Source organism: Pleurodeles waltl, chromosome 2_1 (genome assembly GCF_031143425.1).
Source record: "Pleurodeles waltl isolate 20211129_DDA chromosome 2_1, aPleWal1.hap1.20221129, whole genome shotgun sequence".
NCBI lineage: Eukaryota > Metazoa > Chordata > Amphibia > Caudata > Salamandridae > Pleurodeles > Pleurodeles waltl.
This window is the reverse complement of record NC_090438.1, coordinates 466,929,650-466,950,591: the sequence shown is the minus strand read 5'-3', so window position 1 is coordinate 466,950,591 and position 20,942 is coordinate 466,929,650.

Below are 20,942 nucleotides of genomic sequence, written 5' to 3'. Positions count from 1 at the left end.
CGCTCACTCGCGACGCGCAGCGCCAGCCATTAAGAAGGGAGGGGGGAGGGAGGAGCAGCTGGGAGGCGGGAGGCGGGAGGGAGCGGCAAATGGGGGCGCGAGGGGGGCGGGGGCCGCAGGGAGGCAGCGGCAGGGAACGGGGAGCGCACAAGGGGCAAAAAACACTGAAAACGAGCAAAACTACAAGCAGTTACAATGAGAAAATACAATCAGAAATACAATCAGAAATACAATAATGGCACAATACACGATCGGGGAGACAGCAATCAGGGGGGCACAAAGGGGGCAGAAGCGCCGGCGGCGAGGCGCTGAAAAAACAAAAAAGCCAAAAAACACTTACAGGACGGCGGAAGCGGCACACGGGTCAAGTGAGCCCACTAGCCACCAGGGATGAGGCGCAGGAGGATGCCTGCGGGTGGAGGAGGGCCTCGAACACGCAAACGGCAGCGTGCTCGTGGGACAGAGGCAGAAGGCAGCAGGTTGGTGCTGCGGTCGTGGGGGGCGAGCTCAGGACCTGAAACAGGTCAGAGTTCGCTCACTCGCGACGCGCAGCGCCAGCCATTAAGAAGGGAGGGGGGAGGGAGGAGCAGCTGGGAGGCGGGAGGGAGCGGCAAATGGGGGCGCGAGGGGGGCGGGGCCGCAGGGAGGCAGCGGCAGGGAACGGGGAGCGCACAAGGGGCAAAAAACACTGAAAACGAGCAAAACTACAAGCAGTTACAATGAGAAAATACAATCAGAAATACAATCAGAAATACAATAATGGCACAATACACGATCGGGGAGACAGCAATCAGGGGGGCACAAAGGGGGCAGAAGCGCCGGCGGCGAGGCGCTGAAAAAACGAAAAAGCCAAAAAACACTTACAGGACGGCGGAAGCGGCACACGGGTCAAGTGAGCCCACTAGCCACCAGGGATGAGGCGCAGGAGGATGCCTGCGGGTGGAGGAGAGCCTCGAACACGCAAACGGCAGCGTGCTCGTGGGACAGAGGCAGAAGGCAGCAGGTTGGTGCTGCGGTCGTGGGGGGCGAGCTCAGGACCTGAAACAGGTCAGAGTTCGCTCACTCGCGACGCGCAGCGCCAGCCATTAAGAAGGGAGGGGAGAGGGAGGAGCAGCTGGGAGGCGGGAGGCGGGAGGGAGCGGCAAATGGGGGCACGAGGGGGGCGGGGCCGCAGGGAGGCAGCGGCAGGGAACGGGGAGCGCACAAGGGGCAAAAAACACTGAAAACGAGCAAAACTACAAGCAGTTACAATGAGAAAATAAAATCAGAAATACAATCAGAAATACAATAATGGCACAATACACGATCGGGGAGACAGCAATCAGGGGGGCACAAAGGGGGCAGAAGCGCCGGCGGCGAGGCGCTGAAAAAACGAAAAAGCCAAAAAACACTTACAGGTCGGCGGAAGCGGCACACGGGTAAAGTAAGCCCACTAGCCACCAGGGATGAGGCGCAGGAGGATGCCTGCGGGTGGAGGAGGGCCTCGAACACGCAAACGGCAGCGTGCTCGTGGGACAGAGGCAGAAGGCAGCAGGTTGGTGCTGCGGTCGGTGGGGGGTGAGCTCAGGACCTGAAACAGGTCAGAGTTCGCTCACTCGCGACGCGCAGCGCCAGCCATTAAGAAGGGAGGGGGAGGGAGGAGCAGCTGGGAGGCGGGAGGCGGGAGGGAGCGGCAAATGGGGGCGCGAGGGGGGCGGGGCCGCAGGGAGGCAGCGGCAGGGAACGGGGAGCGCACAAGGGGCAAAAAACACTGAAAACGAGCAAAACTACAAGCAGTTACAATGAGAAAATACAATCAGAAATGCAATCAGAAATACAATAATGGCACAATACACGATTGGGGAGACAGCAATCAGGGGGGCACAAAGGGGGCAGAAGCGCCGGCGGCGAGGCGCTGAAAAAACGAAAAAGCCAAAAAACACTTACAGGACGGCGGAAGCGGCACACAGGTCAAGTGAGCCCACTAGCCACCAGGGATGAGGCGCAGGAGGATGCCTGCGGGTGGAGGAGGGCCTCGAACACGCAAACGGCAGCGTGCTCGTGGGACAGAGGCAGAAGGCAGCAGGTTGGTGCTGCGGTCGTGGGGGGCGAGCTCAGGACCTGAAACAGGTCAGAGTTCCCTCACTCGCAACGCGCAGCGCCAGCCATTAAGAAGGGAGGGGGAGGGAGGAGCAGTTGGGAGGGGGGAGGCGGGAGGGAGCGGCAAATGGGGGCGCGAGGGGGGCGGGGCCGCAGGGAGGCAGCGGCAGGGAACGGGGAGCGCACAAGGGGCAAAAAACACTGAAAACGAGCAAAACTACAAGCAGTTACAATGAGAAAATACAATCAGAAATACAATCAGAAATACAATAATGGCACAATACACGATCGGGAAGACAGCAATCAGGGGGGCACAAAGGGGGCAGAAGCGCCGGCGGCGAGGCGCTGAAAAAACGAAAAAGCCAAAAAACACTTACAGGACGGCGGAAGCGGCACACGGGTCAAGTGAGCCCACTAGCCACCAGGGATGAGGCGCAGGAGGATGCCTGCGGGTGGAGGAGGGCCTCGAACACGCAAACGGCAGCGTGCTCGTGGGACAGAGGCAGAAGGCAGCAGGTTGGTGCTGCGGTCGTGGGGGGCGAGCTCAGGACCTGAAATAGGTCAGAGTTCGCTCACTCGCGACGCGCAGCGCCAGCCATTAAGAAGGGAGGGGGGAGGGAGGAGCAGCTGGGAGGCGGGAGGTGGGAGGGAGCGGCAAATGGGGGCGCGAGGGGGGCGGGCCGCAGGGAGGCAGCGGCAGGGAACGGGGAGCGCACAAGGGGCAAAAAACACTGAAAACGAGCAAAACTACAAGCAGTTACAATGAGAAAATACAATCAGAAATACAATAATGGCACAATACACGATCGGGGAGACAGCAATCAGGGGGGCACAAAGGGGGCAGAAGCGCCGGCGGCGAGGCGCTGAAAAAACGAAAAAGCCAAAAAACACTTACAGGACGGCGGAAGCGGCACACGGGTCAAGTGAGCCCACTAGCCACCAGGGATGAGGTGCAGGAGGATGTCTGCGGGTGGAGGAGGGCCTCGAACACGCAAACGGCAGCGTGCTCGTGGGACAGAGGCAGAAGGCAGCAGGTTGGTGCTGCGGTCGTGGGGGGCGAGCTCAGGACCTGAAACAGGTCAGAGTTCGCTCACTCGCGACGCGCAGCGCCAGCCATTAAGAAGGGAGGGGGGAGGGAGGAGCAGCTGGGAGGCGGGAGGCGGGAGGGAGCAGCAAATGGGGGCGCGAGGGGGGCGGGGCCGCAGGGAGGCAGCGGCAGGGAACCGGGAGCGCACAAGGGGCAAAAACACTGAAAACGAGCAAAACTACAAGCAGTTACAATGAGAAAATACAATCAGAAATACAATCAGAAATACAATAATGGCACAATACACGATCGGGGAGACAGCAATCAGGGGGGCACAAAGGGGGCAGAAGCGCCGGCGGCGAGGCGCTGAAAAAACAAAAAAGCCAAAAAACACTTACAGGACGGCGGAAGCGGCACACGGGTCAAGTGAGCCCACTAGCCACCAGGGATGAGGCGCAGGAGGATGCCTGCGGGTGGAGGAGGGCCTCGAACACGCAAACGGCAGCATGCTCGTGGGACAGAGGCAGAAGGCAGCAGATTGGTGCTGCGGTCGTGGGGGGCGAGCTCAGGACCTGAAACAGGTCAGAGTTCGCTCACTCGCGACGCGCAGCGCCAGCCATTAAGAAGGGAGGGGGGAGGGAGGAGCAGCTGGGAGGCGGGAGGCGGGAGGGAGTGGCAAATGGGGGCGCGAGGGGGGCGGGGCCGCAGGGAGGCAGCGGCAGGGAACGGGGAGCGCACAAGGGACAAAAACACTGAAAACGAGCAAAACTACAAGCAGTTACAATGAGAAAATACAATCAGAAATACAATCAGAAATACAATCAGAAATACAATAATGGCACAATACACGATCGGGGAGACAGCAATCAGGGGGGCACAAAGGGGGCAGAAGCGCCGGTGGCGAGGCGCTGAAAAAACAAAAAAGCCAAAAAACACTTACAGGACGGCGGAAGCGGCACACGGGTCAAGTGAGCCCACTAGCCACCAGGGATGAGGCGCAGGAGGATGCCTGCGGGTGGAGGAGGGCCTCGAACACGCAAACGGCAGCGTGCTCGTGGGACAGAGGCAGAAGGCAGCAGGTTGGTGCTGCGGTCGTGGGGGGCGAGCTCAGGACCTGAAACAGGTCAGAGTTCGCTCACTCGCGACGCGCAGCGCCAGCCATTAAGAAGGGAGGGGGGAGGGAGGAGCAGCTGGGAGGCGGGAGGCGGGAGGGAGCGGCAAATGGGGGCGTGAGGGGGGCGGGGCCGCAGGGAGGCAGCGGCAGGGAACGGGGAGCGCAGAAGGGGCAAAAAACACTGAAAACGAGCAAAACTACAAGCAGTTACAATGAGAAAATACAATCAGAAATACAATCAGAAATACAATAATGGCACAATACACGATCGGGGAGACAGCAATCAGGGGGGCACAAAGGGGGCAGAAGCGCCGGCGGCGAGGCGCTGAAAAAACGAAAAAGCCAAAAAACACTTACAGGACGGCGGAAGCGGCACACGGGTCAAGTGAGCCCACTAGCCACCAGGGATGAGGCGCAGGAGGATGCCTGCGGGTGGAGGAGGGCCTAAACACGCAAACGGCAGCGTGCTCGTGGGACAGAGGCAGAAGGCAGCAGGTTGGTGCTGCGGTCGTGGGGGGCGAGCTCAGGACCTGAGAGCTAGGCAGCTAAAACCCACAGCTCAGGCTAACTTAAGGCCTATGAGATTTTCAATATAAATGCAATATCTTAAACGTTAATATAAACTTGATTAACCCTAGCATTAATGATTTTATTTATGAGTTATTAGTTCGCTTATACATTGGTGGCCACACACATTATAGTCATAATTCAAATGCACGTTTAAGCAAAAACCGCTATTATCATCGTTTTCTATGCAGCATCGTTGAGCATTGATATGAGCATTTCATTTTAATATGTATTATTTAAACTACGCTCTCTCAGAGGTTTTGTTTTCACGAGTTTATCACTGACCTTTAGTGTGGCGGACTTATGTGGGTGTCTGAATTTTGGTGGATTCCAAGCTGTGGGTCATAATAGCTGTGGCGGATTTCCGCGGCCGAGGCGGTGCGTTGGCGGTCTTCTGCACGGCGGTAAGCGGCTTTTACCGCCAATGTTGTAATTAGGCTTTTGTCTGTATGTGTGACCTTGTGTGTTCTATTGTGTTGGTGTAGAAAGTTCCCCCCTCTGGCCAGGGGAATGAGTGAGCCTTAGTATGTGTGTGCCATCCATGGCATTGTTTGTCTCGCTTTTTATCCTGCTTGGGGAATCGAGTTTGCATGTGGTTTAACGGTGACTCCATGATGAGTTAGGAACCTTTTTAGGGGACTGCTACAGTTCTAACTTCCTTGAGCATTAAATAGTCCTAAATCCTATTCTGATCGTGGGGAAAATATGTACACAGGATTATACCGGCAATAGCTACTAGCTATGAGCTCAACATTAAACGGAGCATTGAATACTTCTTACAATACATAAAACAAAGCATATGAAGAATCACAAACTGTGAGAAAGTGCAATGGTTAACTTAAAGATTGTAAACTGTTTTAGCAGCAGATTTGAAGGCATGGAATAAATCTTTGTGAGAGAAAGATAGTGACTTCCTTATCTGTCCGATGCTGTGGGGAGGCTCTGCACGGTACATGGGACCAAGTGAGCCAGATAGTCTGTCAATATTGGCTTGAGGACAAAGATAGCAACAATTTACATGGAGAAGGAACAACTCGACAACTAAAGCCCTCCTTGGCCAAGCACAAGCTACACCCAATCTCCAAGGTCCATATTTTCCCTAACATCTGAATTGCACCCTGTTTCACACCCAGGGGCTTAGCGTACCATCTGCGTCATGCCCAGCGGTCCAAGTGAGTAAAACTCTCACTTCTTTCAGCCACCACCAGTGTATAAGAGATAGGAAGTGCTCAAAAACCCATATAGACTAAAAAATAAGATTTAGGTGTTGGGTCTATATGACACCCACAACCTATGCATACCATCTGTGTCACACCCAGTGGTCCAAGCATTGAGGCCTCATCCCTATGTCAGACTCAGGGATCAAGCACACCATCTGTGTCTCGCCTAGCGGTCCAAGCGGAACCCTATATAACACCCAGGCTCATGCATACCATTTGTGTCTAGCCCAGCAGTCCAAACAAAATCCTATTTCACACCCATGATCATGCGTACCATCTGTGCCTCGCCCAGTGGTCCAAGAGGAGCCCTATGTCACACACAGGGTCAGGTGTACCATCTGAATCTCACCTAGCGGTCCAAGCGGAGACCTAGTTTGCCATATGACAAATTCTGGGCCTAAGGATCAGATATAGGCCCTCATTCTAACCTTGGCGGGCGGCGGAGGCCGCCCGCCAAAGTCCCGCCGTCAGGTTACCGTTCCGCGGTCGAAAGACCGCGGCGGTAATTCTGACTTTCCCGCTGGGCTGGCGGGCGGTCGCCTTCAGGCCGCCCGCCAGCCCAGCGGGAAAGAGGCTTCCACGATGAAGCCGGCTCGGAATCGAGCCGGCGGAGTGGAAGCTGTGCGATGGGTGCAGTTGCACCCGTCGCGTATTTCACTGTCTGCGCAGCAGACAGTGAAATACATTTAGGGGCCCTCTTACGGGGGCCCCTGCAATGCCCATGCTAGTGGCATGGGCACTGCAGGGGCCCCCAGGGGCCCCGCGACCCCCCCTACCGCCATCCGGATCCCGGCGGTCGGACCGCCGGGATCTGGATGGCGGTAGGGGGGGTCGGAATCCCCTCGGCGGCGCAGCAAGCTGCGCCGCCTTGGAGGATTCAATGGGGCGGCGGTACACTGGCGGGAGCCCGCCAGTGTTGCCGGTCCGACCGCGGCTTTACCGCCGCGGTCGGAATCCCCATTGGAGCACCGCCGGCCTGTCGGCGGTGCTCCCGCGGTCCTCCGCCCTGGCGGTCTTTGACCGCCAGGGTCAGAATGACCGCCATAGTCCCTTACCTACTGATGGCAGATTCAGGATTCAGCAGAACTTTCAATCAATGGCAGCGTCTGCTCACCTCTCTTTGTTGCACAGCTGTGAAACCATAGGGATAGGGTCCCCTTCCTTCGACTGCAGTCTAGGCTAAGTGGGCCAGTCGCTCCTGGCTGGCTCACCAAAAACTTGCTCAAGTGCAGATTAACCTTAAATAAATAAAAGACAAGAGGCTTTGGAAAAGCAGGAACATTCTATATAATTAAATGAAATGGCCTGGAGAGCGCAGTACAGAGTCATGGTCTGATGACTGTACCTCAAAGTTACAGAGTTTTGAGCATCTTTTTATACATCGTCTCGAGGTGCAATATAAATGTTGAATACATTCTTTGAAAAAAGGAATCCAGGCCTAGTCACAAGGCCATAAATCCAACAATCTAATTAGATGTGCAGGGGCGTCTCAATCTTGTGTGGACATAGTGTGGGACAGAGGGTAACATGTCCAGATGTCTGACATCAGGAGCGCATGATCACTGCGTGTAGTGTGTGTGCTGTGTTCTGAATGGCTGTGTATTGCTAACCTCACGTACTTCTGGCTAGGGGTTGATGGGAATGTCATGCCGGGTGGAATAGACAATAGTAAAGGGAGTTTGTTGTTATGCTGGCACATATCATGGCGTACATTGACAATAGTTTTATGACTATCAACAATGTAATCAATTAGACTTGTGCATTGTGTGCTATGATACATATGTCTCCCTTCCCTGTCTGATTTGCTTCCCCCATTACAAGCCCGGAGACCATTATTAAGGGTTTATGCATTCAGCTGCAGTACAGCTGTAGACCACCTTTTCACAGGGGAGAGATTGATGCCAGGAGCCCCTTAATTGATATTAATCATCACTACTAATATCCTCTTTGGAGGTGGATAGTTATTAAAGTTGCAGGTAAAATATCTGCCACTATTTTGAAGCTATCCTTATTTAAACCTGAAACTGACCACCAATTTAATCAATTGCTTGCATCTCAACACTACTGCCCCCTGATTTACAATACACATTATACAGGTAGCTGTTGGACCTGGCTTTTTGACAGGGACATCCCCAAACTTTTTGCCTCCTTCCTCCTATTTTTTCTGACCTGTTGTTGTTGGCTTTTGACCTCTGGGCACTTTACCACTGCTAACCAGTGCTAAAGTGCATATGCTCTCTGGGTAAATTGTACTACTGATTGGTTTATCCATGATTGACTATTTAATTTACTTGTAAGTCCCTGGTAGAGTGCACTACATGTGCCTAGGGCAGGTAGATTAAATGCTACTAGTGGGCCTGCAGCACTGGTTGTGCCACCCACCTCAGTAGCCCCTTAAACCTGTCTCAGGCCTGCCATTGCAAGGCCTGTGTGTGCAGTTTCACTGCCACTTCGACTTGGCATTTAAAAGTACTTGCCAAGCCTAGAACTCCCCTTTTACTACATATAAGTCATCCCTAATGTGTGCCCTAGGTAACCCCTAGAGCAGGGTGCTGTTTAGGTAAAAGGCAGGACATGTACCTGTGTAGTTATATGTCCTGGTAGTGTGAAACTCCTAAATTCGTTTTTACACTACTGTGAGGCCTGCTCCTTTCATAGGCTAACATTGGGGCTGCCCTCATACACTGTTGAAGTAGCAGCTGCTGATCTGAAAGGAGCAGGAAGGTCATATTTAGTATGGTCAGAATGGTAATACAAAATCCTGCTGACTGGTGAAGTCGGATTTAATATTACTATTCTAGAAATGCCACTTTTAGAAAGTGAGCATTTCTTTGCACTAAAAACTTGTTGTGCCCTTCAATCCACGTCTGGCTAGGTTTAGTTGACAGCTCCTTGTGCATTCACTCAGACACACCCCCAACACAGGGTACTCAGCCTCACTTGCATACATCTGCATTTTGAATGGGTCTTCCTGGGCTGGGAGGGTGGAGGGCCTGCCCTCACACAAAGGACTGCCACACCCCCTACTGGGACTCTGGCAGACAGGATTGAGCTGAAAGGGAACTTGGTGCATTTCTTAGAGACTCTTTGAAGTCACCCCCACTTCAAAGGCACAACTTAGTATAAAACAGGGCCTCTGCCCTACCTCATTAGACACTTGCTGGAAAAGAAACCTGAACCAGAAACTACATCCTGACAAGAAGAACTGCCTGGCTGCTCAAAGGACTCACCTGTCTGCTTTTCTACAAAGGACTGCTGCCTTGCTGTTGGCCTGCTGCCTTGCTGAACTGCCTGGCTGCTCAAAGGACTCACCTGTCTGCTTTTCTACAAAGGACTGCTGCCTTGCTGTTGGCCTGCTGCCTTGCTGAACTCTTGCCTGGCTGTAAAAGTGCTCTCCAAGGGCTTGGATAGAGCTTGCCTCCTGTTCCCTGAAGTCTCAGGACCAAAAAGACTTCACTCTTCCTCTTGGACGCTCCGTGCGCCGAACTTTTCGACGCACAGCTTGTTCCGCGGCAAGAAAAACGCCGCACACCGACGCTGATCAACGCGACGCCTTCGGGACGACCGAAAGTTTGACGCACGGCCTCGCAAGGACAACGCCACCCGACTCCGCAGGAGAAATCGACGCGACGCCCGCCGTGAGATCAAAACTTTGACGCACGGCCTCGCAAGGACAACGCCGCCCGACTCCGCAGGAGAAATCGACGCGACGCCTGCTGTGAGATCGAAACTTCGACGCGCAGACGCGCAGCCGGAAAACAAGCAGGAAAATCCACGCACAGACCCGGGACATCTGGTAATCCCCGCGACCCACAGAAAGAGACTGTCCGCGCGCCGGAAAACGACGCCCGACTTCCCCGCGTGGAAAATAACGACACAAGTCTGTGTGTGCTGGGGAGAAATCGACGCACACACCCTTTTTCCACGCACCTCTTCCTTTGTGGCCCTCTGAGGAGATTTTCCACCAGAAACCAGGTACTTTGTGTTTGAAAGAGACTCTGTTTACTTTCTAAAGACTTAAGACACTTTATATCACTTTTCAGTGATATCTTTACAAATTCATATTGCATCTTTGATCGTTTTGACCTGAAGATACCCAGATAAATATTATATATTTTTCTAAATACTGTGTGGTGTATTTTTGTGGTGTTATGCTATGGTGTTGTATGATTTATTGCACAAATGCTTTACACATTGCCTTCTAAGTTAAGCCTGACTGCTCGTGCCAAGCTACCGGAGGGTGAGCACAGGCTGATTTTGGATTGTGTGTGACTTACCCTGACTAGAGTGAGGGTTCTTGCTTGGACAGGGGGCAACCTAACTGCCAACCAAAAACCCCATTTCTAACGTTGGTGATCAGCGGTGAGGATAGGACTTGTGTTTGTGCAGTGACATACAGTAGCTAAGTATTTCACTACCTACCCACAGTTGAAGGTCAACTTGATTTTTCATCTTTTTTGGCTCTTGGTTCGCTGATGTCCTCCTGGATATACTATTGATATTTTGGACTTTGGATTTTGGTTTTTGCTGATAAGATCTTATCAAAATGGGATTGTGTACCTACTCATTCTTTGTTCGTACGGACCACCTCACTAAGGCTGACCTAAGGAAGCTTTGCAGAAAATGGGGCCTTCCTGTAGCAAGGAGATCTACTAAGGCGGAGATGCTCCATCACTACATAGTCTGGGGGGAGGAAAGATGGGCAGAGAGAGAGGCAGCAAGAAACCAAATGACTAAGTACCCCTCAGATGAGGAGGAGGACTACTCACATGAGGAGGAAGACTGCTCACATGAGGAGGAAGACTACTCAGATGAGGAAAGAGAACCAGTGGGAGATGAATGGCTCCTAGCTCTAGAGCGGTGTCTAGAAGAGCTAGATGAGCAGCTTGAAAGGGCTGAGGCAGCAAGTCTCTTAGCCCTGGAAGAAGAAAAGATTGCAGCTCAAGAGCTGAGCTGTAAAGAGCTGAAACTGGAGGCTGGAAGGGATCAGTCCAGTTCAGATGGTGGCAGCAAAAATCTTGCATCCAGTACTGCTGAAGAAGGGCACAAGCCCAGAGATGTGGTGCCCAACTTGAAGAAGGGAGTTGACACACCCCAGGCGGTTCAAGGGTATGAGGTAGTTCCCGTTATGCACAGGGTCCCTGAGAAGGATTGGGGAACTGGCACAGGGAGTCATATTCCTACTGGGGGGAGGGACACTTTACTGACTCTAGCAGAGAGTGACAGAGAAAAGGGTTCCCCCCTGGTGGACGTCCTGGATATAGAGTGTAGAGACATCCCAGAAGAGTTTGGGTTGAGTGTCAGGGACAGACAGATACTGTCTCACCAGTCTCAGGAGGGCGAAGTAGAGTGCTTTTCCAAGGTTGAGTTACTGGGTGGTTGGGTGAAGGGTACTGTGGTTAATACATGTGAAGGGCAGAGTGATGTAATTGCTGGAGAGCATATGTCTGGTCCTTATTTTCCAGAGCTACACCAACACCAGGTGGAGTGTGAGTTCTCTGACCCCAGGGAGCTTACAATGGAGGCAGACTTCTGGGTGAGTACCAGAGAGTCTGAAGAGGCAATTGGGGGTGCTCCTGAAGGGAGTGGTCTAGGTGGTTCCCAACCGAGTGTGGTGGGAAAGGATTGTAGTGTCCCAGGTAGGTCCCAGGTCCTAGAGGGTTCCATGAGGGAACACCAGGAGGGAAGCCTAGCCCGTACCGTAGGGCCACCTTTTGAGGGAAGCCCCACAGTGTCAGAAGAACTTGGGGGGGTGACTGTAGCCAGCATCCCAACAGTTCTGGTGTCTGGCAGTACCCCTCATAGTGAGGGGGTGCAGAAGTCCAGACATAGGGTTGAGAGGGGGTTGCAGACCCCAGTGGAGGACCTTGAGAGTCAGGGGACAGCTCTGAGAGCAGAGCCCCCCAGGAATGACCCAGGTGAAACCGTTTCTGGTTTGGGGGAAACCCAGACTCTGCCGGATGGGCAGAGGTCGGGAGACCTGCGCCAACCAGACTCTTGTGTGGCCCTTGGGGACGGTGTGTCCCTTGTGGGGGGTGAGAGTGCCCCCCAGGAAGTCCTGGCATGCCAGGCAAAGATTCAACCTCAGGGTGGTGACTCTGGGTTGGATACCCAGGTTCAGAGGTTAAACTCTGACCTGGTGGGAGGTAGATGTGCCTCCCAAGAAGTCCTGCTGTGCCAGGCAATTGACCAACCTCAGGGTGGTGACCCTGGGTTGGGGAACCAGGCTCAGAGGTTAAACTCTGACCTGGTGGGAGGTAGGTGTGCCTCCCTGGAAGTCCTGGCCTGCCAGGCAATGGTTCAACCTCAGGGTGGTGACTCTGGGTTGGCTAACCAGGTTCAGGGAATAAGCTCTGACCTGTTGGGGGGTAGGCGTGCCCCCCAGGAAGTCCTGGTGTACCAGGCAGTGGTCCAACCTCAGAGTGCTGACTCTGGGTTGGATAACCGGGTTCAGAGGTTAAACTCTGACCTGGTGGGGGGTAGGTGTGCCCCCCAGAAAGTCCTGGCGTGCCAGGCAATTGTTCAACCTCAGAGAGCTGACTCTGGGTTGGATAACCGGGTTCAGAGGTTAAACTCTGACCTGGTGGGAGGTAGGTGTGCCTCCCAAGAAGCCCTGCTGTGCCAAGCAATTGCCCAACCTCAGGGTGTTGACTCTGGGTTGGATGACCAGGTTCAGAGGTTAAACTCTGACCTGGTGGGGGGTAGGTGTGCCCCCCAGAAAGTCCTGGCGTGCCAGGCAGTTGTTCAACTTCAGGGTGGTGACTCTGAGTTGAATGGCCAAGTTCAGAGGTTAAACTCTGACCTGGTGGAGGGTCAGTGTGCCCTCCAGGAAGTCCTGGCGTGCCAGGCAATTGTTGAACTTCAGGGTGGTGACTCTGAGTTGAATGGTCAGGTGCAGAGGTTAAACTCTGACCTGGTGGGGGGTAGGTGTGCCTCCCAGGAAGTCCTGGTTTGCCAGGCAGTGATCCAGTCTGAGGGTACAGACCCTGGGCTGGAAGACCAGGTTCAGGGTGTCCCCCCGGACCTGGAGGGAGGGGCTACTGATAACAGTGCCCCTACCATGTTGTCTTCTGAGGAGGCCACTCCTAGTTGGAGGGTGCTGGACCCCAGAAGGGAGGGCAGGGGGAGGGAAGCCTCACCCCGGGCCCTAGTCCAACCTGAAGGTACAGGCCCCAGGTTGGAGGGCCAGTTGCAGGTTAACAGCCCTGCACTGGTGGAGGAATGGTACAGGGTGACTTCTGTAAGCACCCTGACCATGTTGGACTCTGGGGGTACCGCTCCAGGAGGGAGGGTACAAAGCCCCAGAGGGGAGGACCAGGTTCAGGATGTCATCCCTGACCTGGTGGAAGGGAGAGTGGTTAAAGGGTGCCCAGCACCTGGGGCTACCGCCCCCCACTCTCCACAGCCACAGTGGTTGGAGAGCTTTGAGAGGCCTGGGGCCTGGCTCTCATCCCTGGCAGCTGTCAGTAATCACTGTGGCTTGCTGTCCGGGTGGACAGAGTTATCCCTGGGGAGGGGACAAGTGTCACACCCCAGGGGTAGAGTGGGCAACACCACTGTGTTGGTCATGGTGGTACTATCCTGCTCCTGGGATACATCTGTGAGCAAAGTAAGGTTAGGTGCTGCACATATGGGATCCGCAGGTAAGGAGAAATGTTCCCCATGGGTTGGCTTAGTGGGCCCTGAGAGTATGGACAGAGTGATCCAATTGGAGTCAGGAAGGCGAAGAACTGGAGCATGCCCCTGCTGTTGTGGGCCTGGGTCCTTGTTCTGTCGCCTCAAACAGGGAAGTACATCAGGATAGTGATTGTTCTCCCCTGGCTTTAGGCTGGTAGGGGGTCATGTTGGACTTGGCTTTTTGACAGGGACATCCCCAAACTTTTTGCCTCCTTCCTCCTATTTTTTCTGACCTGTTGTTGTTGGCTTTTGACCTCTGGGCACTTTACCACTGCTAACCAGTGCTAAAGTGCATATGCTCTCTGGGTAAATTGTACTACTGATTGGTTTATCCATGATTGACTATTTAATTTACTTGTAAGTCCCTGGTAGAGTGCACTACATGTGCCTAGGGCAGGTAGATTAAATGCTACTAGTGGGCCTGCAGCTCTGGTTGTGCCACCAACCTCAGTAGCCCCTTAAACCTGTCTCAGGCCTGCCATTGCAAGGCCTGTGTGTGCAGTTTCACTGCCACTTCGACTTGGCATTTAAAAGTACTTGCCAAGCCTAGAACTCCCCTTTTACTACATATAAGTCATCCCTAATGTGTGCCCTAGGTAACCCCTAGAGCAGGGTGCTGTGTAGGTAAAAGGCAGGACATGTACCTGTGTAGTTATATGTCCTGGTAGTGAGAAACTCCTAAATTCGTTTTTACACTACTGTGAGGCCTGCTCCTTTCATAGGCTAACATTGGGGCTGCCCTCATACACTGTTGAAGTGGCAGCTGCTGATCTGAAAGGAGCAGGAAGGTCATATTTAGTATGGCCAGAATGGTAATACAAAATCCTGCTGACTGGTGAAGTCGGATTTAATATTACTATTCTAGAAATGCCACTTTTAGAAAGTGAGCATTTCTTTGCACTAAAAACTTGTTGTGCCCTTCAATCCACGTCTGGCTAGGTTTAGTTGACAGCTCCTTGTGCATTCACTCAGACACACCCCAAACACAGGGTACTCAGCCTCACTTGCATACATCTGCATTTTGAATGGGTCTTCCTGGGCTGGGAGGGTGGAGGGCCTGCCCTCACACAAAGGACTGCCACACCCCCTACTGGGACTCTGGCAGACAGGATTGAGCTGAAAGGGAACTTGGTGCATTTCTTAGAGACTCTTTGAAGTCACCCCCACTTCAAAGGCACAACTTAGTATAAAACAGGGCCTCTGCCCTACCTCATTAGACACTTGCTGGAGAAGAAACCTGAACCAGAAACTACATCCTGCCAAGAAGAACTGCCTGGCTGCTCAAAGGACTCACCTGTCTGCTTTTCTACAAAGGACTGCTGCCTTGCTGTTGGCCTGCTGCCTTGCTGAACTGCCTGGCTGCTCAAAGGACTCACCTGTCTGCTTTTCTACAAAGGACTGCTGCCTTTCTGTTGGCCTGCTGCCTTGCTGAACTCTTGCCTGGCTGTAAAAGTGCTCTCCAAGGGCTTGGATAGAGCTTGCCTCCTATTCCCTGAAGTCTCAGGACCAAAAAGACTTCACTCTTCCTCTTGGACGCTCCGTGCGCCGAACTTTTCGACGCAGAGCTTGTTCCGCGGCAAGAAAAACGCCGCACACCGACGCTGATCAACGCGACGCCTTCGGGACGACCGAAACTTTGACGCACGGCCTCGCAAGGACAACGCCGCCCGACTCCGCAGGAGAAATCGACGCGACGCCCGCCGTGAGGTCAAAACTTTGACGCACGGCCTCGCAAGGACAACGCCGCCCGACTCCGCAGGAGAAATCGACGCGACAACTGCCGTGAGATCAAAACTTTGACGCACGGCCTCGCAAGGACAACGCCGCCCGACTCCGCAGGAGAAATCGACGCGACGCCTGCCGTGAGATCGGAACTTCGACGCGCAGCCCCGCAGAACGACGCGCAGCCGGAAAACAAGCAGGAAAATCCACGCACAGACCCGGGACATCTGGTAATCCCCGCGACCCACAGAAAGAGACTGTCCGCGCGCCGGAAAACGACGCCCGACTTCCCCGCGTGGAAAATAACGACGCAAGTCTGTGTGTGCTGGGGAGAAATCGACGCACACACCCTTTTTCCACGCACCTCTTGCTTTGTGGCCCTCTGAGGAGATTTTCCACCAGAAACCAGGTACTTTGTGTTTGAAAGAGACTCTGTTTACTTTCTAAAGACTTAAGACACTTTATATCACTTTTCAGTGATATCTTTACAAATTCATATTGCATCTGTGATCGTTTTGACCTGAAGATACCCAGATAAATATTATATATTTTTCTAAATACTTTGTGGTGTATTTTTGTGGTGTTATGCTATGGTGTTGTATGATTTATTGCACAAATGCTTTACACATTGCCTTCTAAGTTAAGCCTGACTGCTCGTGCCAAGCTACCGGAGGGTGAGCACAGGCTGATTTTGGATTGTGTGTGACTTACCCTGACTAGAGTGAGGGTTCTTGCTTGGACAGAGGGCAACCTAACTGCCAACCAAAAACCCCATTTCTAACAGTAGCATACCTCACCACCTGAGAATGATATTGAGACACATTGGCTATCTGGACTGCCCATATTGATTTCCCTGAGCATACATTGCAAGGTGGTCTTCACCCAAATTGCTAATCCTCCAGAGGGTCTTCCTTTCCCTGTGGTAGTGGCAGTCACAGAAATGTTATCAAACCCAGCACGTAATTGTGGAACTAATGCCCACGTCTCCTAGAATATGCAGATGGCAAATGCATCCACAAACATGCCCCATCTAGGGCAAGCAAAAGTAGATGCTATGCCTGCAACATTGCATGAACCTGACTTAGTAGCACTGGGCACAGAGACACTGTGATCTACCGGGCCTGGCATTACCATTGACAAGGAAACTTGACCCTTATTGTCAATCGGGCGTGTCCTTGGTGAGAACTGATATTTAAAGAAAGGCTGGGTAGTGCCTGAATTTTGGGCTGAAAGCACCTCAATGCAACTGGGCACAGGAAATGACACAGATAATGCATTTGTAGACCCTGAGGCCTCCTCACATGGGGAAGAAACTAGGGGAGTAAAAAAAGAGTAGTTTGTAGATGGGGTGTCAAATAGGGGATGTCAGTGTGGTGGACTGTTGTAAGGACTGAAGCCATACATGAACCACTTTCCCTCTCCCCTTGTCAATCAATATCCTTGAGCCTGGCAAGTGCTGCATACCTATTCCCAATCAGGGTCAGGGACTGGCTCTGTAATTGTTGTCGGGCTGGACGCTGGGAGGCCATGGTGGGGCCAGGTGCGTGTAAAAAAAACACTCCTGATTTAAATGGTCCAACCCTAGCTGAAACAGGAGATCACCCACAACAGATGGATCCTGGAAATTGACAATAGTACAATCATCCTGAAACTCCCACAGTAGTTGTCCAACCCCCATCCTGTACACAAAAATAGTCTCCATGCAGGTTGCATGGTGAACCAATATTAGTATAGATGTAATGGACCACCTTGTTTTCCAATACTATAGTTGGCTCAGTAGTTCCAGATGTTAAGCGTGGAACATTTACTAAAAAATCACATATGGGCATGAGGCAGGGGGTAAGTTTATCACTGGAAGAGGGCTCATAGAAAGTTGAGGCCCAACTGCAGAAACTGGGTAACCGCCCTTGGCCAAAAACCTAACAAGCATTCCCTGATGATCTAAAGCAGGAGTTGAAGGGAAGCCCTCAGGCTGTGGGCTTGCATTGGGGCCCTCCCTGTAGGCCCCTGGCATAAGGCCCAGTGCTAGATCCTGAAGCTTTTGAAGGTTTTTGAGCTCTACTCTGATCACTGGGGAGCACCTTGGAAAAAGCTGTTGTCCAATCCCTCTTTCTTTCAGATGAGGGTGCTCGGATGGCTCACTACAGCCTCCAATCACTCATGCAAGGAACGTAGTTTGAGTTCCATGAGTTCAGATAGCCTGGCACAAATACACTACTGTGGATCCCAGGGGGCTGTATTAAGTTCTTGGATATTGGGTGCTGTGGGGGACTTTCGTCTACAGGACTGGGTATTTTTAGGCTGACTCCCCTTGGTCTTGGGTGTGCCGTTCCTTTGCTTTGGTTCTGGCCCATATGCGGGGAAATTCTTGGATTAATGCCCACACCTCACATGACCCTTCTTCAAAGGTAGTAATAATGTCAGGGGCATACGCTTTTCCAGCAGGATCTCCATTCCTAGTAGCACTGACACAGGCACCCCAGTCACTCTCAACGTTGCCACAGGTCTCCATTGGGCATTGAAGCTTGGAAGTGGATAAGCAACTGAGCTCCTCAGCAGTGATGGAAAGTCTGCATTCTGCAAGCAAGATCTCTTTTGAGATACCTTCTCCTGTGCGAACAAGAAAACTGTCTACAGTAGTACAGGAACGTGATTGGTCGGGAAAATTTGCCCCAACTGTTGTTTTTCGTTTGCCCATTTGCTCAGGAGGGTTAGCAAAATTGAACGAAAAAAAGAGACAAACCAATGTGTGCAAGAGCCTAAAAGTCACTGTGCCTAATGGCACGTGCACACTCGAGATCAAATAACTTACTGCTTGATGACAGATCTAAAGGGTGGTGGCCCAGCCTCTTCCAGGTGACGACGGGTGAAGATGGACCCACTCTTGGCCCGGTCTTTGCCTGGGCAAGCGCTATAAGCGTGATGGAGTCAGGTTCCTCCTCTCAGCACCAACACTGGTTTCTGGGACCACAAGTCTCCTTTTGTAGACCTCCTCGCCCACACACAGTGGCAGCAAAGAATGCAGCATGTTTTACAATGAACACTTTACAGTCTGAGCTGAAATGTGAGACAGAGTTTTCTTTGACAGCTTGACAAGCTACACCAGGCACGTTTCCAGGTGAGCTTCTGTGAATTTCATGTGTCTCTTTGTAAATGCTTATTTTCCCCTTTTGCCCCTTTTAGGAAGTTAATCTGGGGGTGAGCTGTTCCCCTTCAGATTCTGGAAGGGAATAATTCATTGAGTATATTCCAGTTGTTTGCAGGATGGAAACAGGTCAGAGAGGAGTCTAGGAATACCCACCAACATACATATTGGTTGGTTTTTCCAAACTTTCAAGGCAAATCATTCCTTGGAACGCCCACTTCCCACATCTTTGAATATGATTTATTAGTGAAGATTCCTTCTAACTCATGGCAGAGAAATACACACCAGTAAAGGTATCTATACCTGCCAGGGTTGTTGGCAGGCATAAAAACTTAAATCTGGTCTAAACTTATGCTTACGACCAAATGTACTTTTGTGAATAGGCTACTGGGAGATTTCCTAAATACCATCATCACAAAATAAAGGATGCTATCTTCCTTTATACTCCATATTGGCTTGCCATCATTGCAACTCTTGTGAATACCCTTCTAATGGTATTTAATACAGATCAAATGGTATTAATTAGGTTCCCTAATATTTATCTTTTTAAATAAAGACTTGTTATTTATTTATTGACAACAATAATGAAAAGTCTCCCTCTCGCCCACCACTACATTTCAATTAAACATAATTTAGCCGTTTAGGTAACGGGTCATTAGCTTCCTATGTTGTAATTTTAACGTACATTTTTTCCAAGTCCAGCAGCAGCAACGTTTTTAAATAATCCGTCAAAGACTTGCATATTTGCTGATCGGAGGAAGACGAGAATAGGCAAGTTACCAAGGTATACATATGGAAAATTCTGTATTTCCAAAAGCGGGTGTACTTTTCCTGAAGATCACCGGAGGACAAAAATATATATTTTTGTTTAAAGCACAAAGTTTAAACATTACACCATGCATTAAAAACAAATAAAGTAGGCCGATTACATTGCATTTGAGAATAAAAGTATAAATGCCTTCACTTTAAATTCTGTGAGGAAAAGAGAAAATTAGCCTTGAGGGCATATTTATGCAGGAGTGACTCCTCCCCAATGGCATTGCCCTCCTGGCCAAGAGCCTGGAGATGAAAAATAAAATGATAGTTAACTGCTTTTTCATCTTCTGGTTCAGCCACCAGTGCAGGGAGGGGATGGCTGGGCCATGTGATGTTGAAAGGGGGAGGAGGAGAAAGTGCACCTAAGTATGCATATCTGTTTGGCCACCCATCTCAGGCTGGCCAAACACACATTCACACTTGGGTTTCTCCAGCCCGGCTGTCTTGAACTAAAGGGCTGGAGCAGCACCAGGATTCCTGGAGAGCCTGTGCTGGTGTCCCAGTTAATGCTGGGGCATCACAACAAGAGGAGCGATGAGCGAGGCGGCAGGAGTTCGCAGAAACGGTGGGAAACAAAAAAAGTATTTGTTTTCCCCGATCGCTGTTGTCTCCCCCACCCCCTTTGAAGTTTGCGACAGCCACCGCTGTATTTATGAAGGTTTTATGTCGCTCTTGTGCCACGCAGGGTGGTGCAATGGCAATGCAAAACCTACGTCGGATATTTCGATTTTTCAAGCCACGCAAGGCCACCTTATGTGGCTCTGCATGGCTTGATAAATCGGGAGTAAGGCAATGCAGCACAAATCACTGCTTTGCATTACTCTGCCTCAGGGAGAAATTCCATGGATGGAGCATGGGTGTTCCCATGTATCCACCCATGTATTTTGATGCATTCCCAGATTTACCATTACTGGTAAACCTGGGAATGTGTCAAAATGCTACACCTCCCAGGGGAGGCGTAATGAGGAGAAACATCTGTCTCCTAGTTTTTTTCCTCTTTCTGTGTGTGCTTCATTCTGCAGCACACATACATAGAGGGAAATGCCTTAGAGAATTGTTTTTGTGCAGGAAGATGTCCCTCCGTTGCAGAATCCTGTCTGCAATGCAGGCATCCATGAAGCAAGGGTGCCTGCTTTGACTTGGCATCTAAAAGGACGCCAGCACAAGAAAAGGCCAGGAATGTATGGTATTACGTTAAATACGGCACATTTTTGCCCTTTTCCTTTCACACAGAGGAGCAAGGTGGCTTGCCGGGCTGCACTGCATGAAAGCTACATAAAAATACCCCTAAATGATTTCCATTTTCAACTATGTTATTGAGTTTAGACCTCTGAATAGCCTTTTGAAAACATAGATACATATATGGGTGATTTATGTGAGTACTGCAGAAAATAGTACAAAAATAACGGGGTGTCGTTTAACTTAGAAAACAATTTTAAATTCGACTTTTTTTGACCTAGCAGAGATGTGTTTACAAGACGTGCAATACCGTAAACTTCCACACGATGACACTATTGCACTATAGTGTGTCCTGAATGAATTTAAATGCTACCGAAATGACATACGGTTTGTTTT